Source organism: Cibotium barometz, chromosome 10 (assembly GCF_041138505.1).
Source record: "Cibotium barometz isolate CiBa-2024 chromosome 10, ASM4113850v1, whole genome shotgun sequence".
In the NCBI taxonomy this organism is placed as follows: Eukaryota; Viridiplantae; Streptophyta; class Polypodiopsida; order Cyatheales; family Cibotiaceae; genus Cibotium; species Cibotium barometz.
Window position 1 is genome coordinate 7,965,369 of NC_141055.1, and position 6,221 is coordinate 7,971,589.

A 6,221-nucleotide genomic window follows, 5' to 3' on the forward strand; every position below is an offset into this window, starting at 1 on the left:
ATTCCCTCTTACTTGAGTTTGCAATTGCCGTCAATTGTGGGTTTGTTAAAAAGAACGGAGAATCTCAAGGAAGGCACAAAAGTATTTCAGAGGCTCCCATCTTGCTTCTTCTTGGAAAGTCACCAAATATTTGATACATTAATTTCCAATACGAGTTTATGTAATCTGATGATCAATGATAGTATCTGGAACCAAAATTTCTTCCTCACCCTCATTTAGAGATGATTCCTCATATACAGGATGAGTGGGAAGGTTATAACAAACTCACAATTCAGCCACAAATTTTGCTACATCTTGTTTAAGATAAGGCCAAAAGAATTCTCTAAAGTAGTTGAAACACCTCGATGACCCATGTATGGTGGTTGATGCATTTCCTCCAATGAATTATGTTAGAGTCCTGTAATGCCACTACGGGCTTACCACGGGAGGGGACGGCCTCTGGCTCACCACCCAACCATAACGGAAGAATGAGGATTGCCCCTCATTCCCCAGGCTATATAGTGTGTGGCCTGCCGTCCACACTAGCCTGGCCGCCCATGACTCCGCATGGGTGTCCTCTCCCACTGAACCCCGGACATGGCCCCGTTGGTCACAGGCATTACAGCCTACGTGACATTACTCCCCCTTAAGAAGAGTTTTTGTCCTCGAAAACAAACTGGGAAAACCTTTTGGAAATTGCACTACGGCGTTCCCAGGTAGCTACCTCCTCATCCCTATCTGTCCATTTAACAAGTACCTCCTGGTACACTTTATGTCGGGTTTGTCTGTCACGATACTGTAGAATCTTTTCACGTTCATGTGGTATCTTTGGTGGCTCTATCAAGTCCACCAAAATCTCTGGAGAAACTGTGTTCTCTAACTCGTGAATTGATTTCTTCAGTTTACTGACATGGAAGATAGGATGGACTTGAGAACTCTCCGGTAACTCAAGTTTATATGCTACGTCCCCAATCTTCTTAAGGATTTCAAAAGGACCACAATATCTCGGAGAAAGTTTATCACACTTTCCCGTTTTCATGGTTTCTGACTGCACAGGAACCTTGAGGAATACAAAGTCACCTTCTGCAAAGGTCACCTTTCTACGTCCTTTATCCGCATAAGTTTTAGCGTGATCCTGAGTGCTACGAATGCTCTCACATGTGGCTCTAAGCATATCATTCATATCTTCAAGGAAATCCTTGACAGATTGAATCTTCTCCTTTTCTAGGCCTACAGCCATCGGAGATCTCGGCTAGAATCCATACATTAACATGAATGGTGTAAATCCAGTCGCTGAGGGTTTGGAGCTATTATAGGCAAACTCCAATAAGGGCAAGTACTCTTCCCAATTAGATTGCTTCTTACTAACATAAGAACGCAACATATCCTCTAGAATTTGGTTAACTCTTTCAGTTTGACCATCAGACTCCGGATGATCTGCCGTACTCATACTCAGAGTAGTATCCAACTTTTTGAAGACTTCCCTACAAAAATGACTGTTGAACTTCCTATCTCTATCCGACACTATATCTGCGGGCAGGCCATATAGCTTGTAGAGATGTTCAATAAAGAGTTTTCCCAACTCTGGCGTTTTAACAGTTTTCTTTGTGGCAATAAACTTTGCCATTTTAGTTAACCTGTCACTACCACCCACACCGAGTCATTCCCTCGACTCGTCTTGGGTAAACCGGTAATGAAATCCATGGAAATGCTTTCCCATTTCCCTTGAGGAATCTCCAAAACGGATGGAGTAGTCCTCCAACCTTAAGACGTTCATGTTTATTGACCTGGCACTTATTGCATTTCAGCACATAAGTCTGGACGTCCTTAAACAAACTAGGCCAATAAAACTGTCTTTTTACTAGTGCATAGGTCTTCTGAATCCCAAGATGACCCGCACTTGGACTATCATGACTTTCTTTTAGAATTTGGGCCCGAAAGTCACCAATAGTTGGTACACATATTCTACCCTTGTAGAGTAAGTACCCGTCGTCAATGGAGTAATTAGCATATTTCTCCCCCCGACGAAGTTTATCACTCCCCTTTGAAACCGTGGCATTCAAAGGTGATGAAGGGCCTACATCAAAGCTCTCCGACTCCAAACTATACCCAAAAGACATGGCTAGTCTCTCCGGACTAACTCTCGCTTCCCTTCCCGTTGCACCTTCGGCCAGTCTCTCCGGACTAGCAATATGTGCAAACGAGGGAGGTGGTCGCGTCTGTAAAGAAGTGCGTACGCGTACAGCACGCCAGACCTCTGTAAAAGATGGATCATGCTCACATAAACCACGTAGTGACTCCAAGAAATCATTCTTGAAGACTGTGAAACTAAGTTCATTAATCTGTGGCATGCGACTAAGTGCACTGCCACTACGTTATACTTACCTTTCTGGTAACGTATCTGAAGGTCAAACTCCTGTAGAATCTTCGCCCACCGAGCTTTTCTACCCTTCAGTTCATTTTGACTTGAAAGCCATTTCAGACTTTCATGGTCCGTCCGGACCTCAAAAGTAGCACCATATAAATAGTGTCTCCACTTTTTCAGTGCATGAACTATCGCTAGTAACTCTCGCTCGTAAGCCGAGTAGTTACGCTACGCACGATCTAACTTTTTACTCTCAAATGCAATTGGGCATCCCCTTTGCATAAGTACGGTCCCAATGGCCTCATTACTAGCGTCTGTTTCCAAAATAAACGGCTCATTTGGATCGACAATAGTCAAAATAGGTGCAGCTGCTCGGTCACCTTGAGCTTATCAAAGCTCTTCTGCTGGGCTTCCTCCCAACTAATGTTTTTTATTTTTGACCGTAACTGGTCAGTCTCAACGGGACTGCGATCTTCGCGTAGTCCTTCACATATTGTCGGTAGAACCTCGACATGCCAAGAAAAATCTGCAGCTCCTCGAGATTCTTTGGCGCTGGCCATTTAAGAATAGCCTCTACTTTTTCCGGCTCCATTCGCGTACCATCGACGAATATAATATGGCCAAGGTAGTGAATTTTTGTTTCAAAAAATTCACATTTGCTCTTCTTTGCAAATAGTTTGTGCTCTCGCAACAACTCGAACACGAGACGCAAATGCTCTATGTGTTCTTTTTGTGTCTTACTTTACACAAGAATATCATCTAGGAAAACTACTACGAATTTTCCCAGATATGGACGTAAAATACTGTCCATCAGCGTCATAAACGTTGCTGGAGCATTGGTTAGCCCAAATGGCATAACCAAAAACTCAAAATGCCCGAAACGGGTCCTAAATGCTGTCTTCGCAACATCTTCTACTTTTATGCTAACCTGATGATACCCAAATCTCAGGTCTATTTTTGTAAAGTATCTCGATCCATAGAGTTGATCAAACAACTCATCCATGCGTGGCATTGGATACTTGTTCTTAATCGTTATCTGATTAAGAGCCCTATAGTCTATGCACATCCGCATAGATCCGTCTTTCTTCTTTACCAGAAGAATAGGCGATGCCCACGAACTTGAACTAGGCCGAATAAAGCCTTTGTTCAAATATTCCGTCAATTATTTTTCCACTTTCTGTGCCTCGGAGTGGCTTAATCTATAAGCAGGTTTGCTTATAGGTTTTGATCCTGGCATAACTTCGATGCCATGGTCTACTTCTCTAGATGGTGGTAAACCATCTGGTAAATCATCAGAAAAAACATCCTAAAATTTCTCTAATAAATTCATTAAAGTATCTACGTACTTTTTCTTTAATGTCTCATTCACCTTGGATTTTTTCTTGTTTGAATCACATGCATGCCAAACAGGGTTTTCAAACAGTGGGTCTCGTCCAAGGTTATTTTGTTTTCCTTGTTTGTCTACGCAAACATCATTTATCATTTCATCTACGAAAACAGAATTCAAAAGAGGGTAACAAGCATATACCTCTGCTATCTGGTCTCTGCGGACCACTGTACACAGCTCCATGGAGGAAATAAGTGGTGTGGCAGGGACAGTACGGTCGCCCTACAGGGTAATGACTCTACCTCCGTGCTCAAAACATAGCGTATTATGTAAGCAATTCTGAGCTAGACTAGGGCCCAAGCCATACAGCCACTCCCTGCCTAGATATACATCTGCTCTGGCTAAGTGTATGACCTGAAAGTCAAGCGGAGCCTCATAGTCCTGCATAGATAATGGGACCCCCAATACTACGGTATACCATACCGTTTTGTCATATCCGTTGGCTAGGCCAACAGTATATTCATGATCACTCTGGGTCTCAATCAACCCCAACTTCTTAACTAACGAGTAGTTCAAGAAGTTGTGGCTAGCTCCATCATCAATAAAAACTGTGACTCTACGGCCACCTATGGTGCCATACATGCGCACCATGTCATGCGGACCTACAGTAGGCTGCCACATCACTGGTGTCACTGAACAAGCGTGATGCTCATCACAATGACACACTGTCACCTCTCTGAACTCTGCGAAACTGAGAGGGAGTCTCTGCACTGTATGCAACTGCCTAGAAGATTTACCATCTTTTTTGTCGTTGCCACTCGTGCGGGCTTTAGGCTTTGGACACAGCCTTCGTGTGCCCTACCTCATTGCAATTAAAGCAGCGATTTTCCTTTCGCGCTTTAATATACTGCTCTTTCTTTTGGATTTCGCTGTCTCTTTTCTTCTTGGATGGTCGTGATTTTTTAGACCAATGACCACCCTGTCCTTCCTGGTCCATCCTATCCCCTTGTTTATCATTGCAGAACCCTTTTCTTTTGAGGCCTAACCTCCTCTTTTCACTACCCTCGACCCTGCTCGAACTACCACGCGCACTACGGCGCTTGATGTCATCAAATATTTGTGCATACTTAATTGCCTCTGCAGGTCTTTAGGCTGTAAGGGCTCTACGTACTCAAGGTAATCATCTTTGAGGCCTCTCTTAAAGCCTCGTAATGTCTGGAATGCATCGATTCCCTTTAGCTTGAGTACTATCTCCCTATAGTCTGAGATGTACTGAGTTAGGGATTTGTTCTCCATCGAGCACTTGTCCCATAACTCCCAACTTCTCTCTACTTCATTAACAGGCAAAAATTCTTTTCGAAACATCGTTTCAAACTCTGTCCAAGTGGCAGGACGAGTTGTCAAACTCATCCACCACTTGTACGCTTTGCCGCTTAAAAAGAGGCTAGCCTCTACGGGCTGTATACGGCTAGGCTGCTGTGGGGCAGCGCATGCAAATCTGACCACTTCGCTAGAAACATATTGACCGAGTCCTTGTTTCTCTCCTTCTCCTCGCCACCAAAACTAGGCAGCTTTAAGCCTTTTAATAACGATGAAACTGTCGCTACGGACGGCGCATCGGCCTGTACTCCTGCAACCACTGGCGAGGCTATGCTCACCCGTGCCGCAGGAGCTCGGCTACCAGGAGGAGTCGGAGTACTAACCGAGGCGGCTGTCAGTGCATCTAACCGTGTGGAGATGCTCTGTAGCATCATGATGACTAAATCAGCCTGGACTTTATCCATATTGTTCAGTTTGGCGTTAAGATATTTAAACAGTCCACTAGAGAGCTCCGTCTCTGTCAGGACGTCAGCAGGGTCCAATAGGTCATAATCGTCGTCGTCATAATCCAAGAGGTCCTCCTCGGTCCCCTCGGCGACGTCGGTGTTCATGTCCTCTGGCTCATCAGCCAAAAAGAGGTCATCTGCTAATACGGTCGTTGCGGGCTCGTTGGGTCCTAAGGCGGGGTCAATAGACGAGGAGGGCGCTGGCGGATCACGCGTGATCGACGAGCGCACTCCGGACCAGACAATGGTCAGGCGTGTACGGCCTGACAATTCGATCGGGGTCAAACCCGCGACCGAGGACAAGAGACCTGAAAAACCTAGAGAAGTAGAAGGCGATTGGGGACACACTACGCCTAGCAGACATCTTTAATTCTTGCAAAAAACAATGCGAGAACTCGAAAATTACAAAAAAGAACGCTAATAAAATGAGCAGTGGTGGAGAGAGAATAGTCAACCCCCTTTACGGTCGCCTGTCGATTTGTGTTGCGCTGCGAGTCTCCAGACAGCGCCGCTTCTCTGGGATGCTCCGATCCAAGAGAAAAAAAATGCCTGCAACTCATAACAAAAATAAAAATGATCGAGAGGCTGTGCCTTGCCGAGATCCCTCCTCCCCAGCGGAGAGAGAGGATCCATTGAATTTAGTTTCATTTTTTATTTTATTAAAATGAATAATTAAAATGTATAAAAAAATAAATGATTTTTTTTCTTCTTCTTCTTCTTCTTC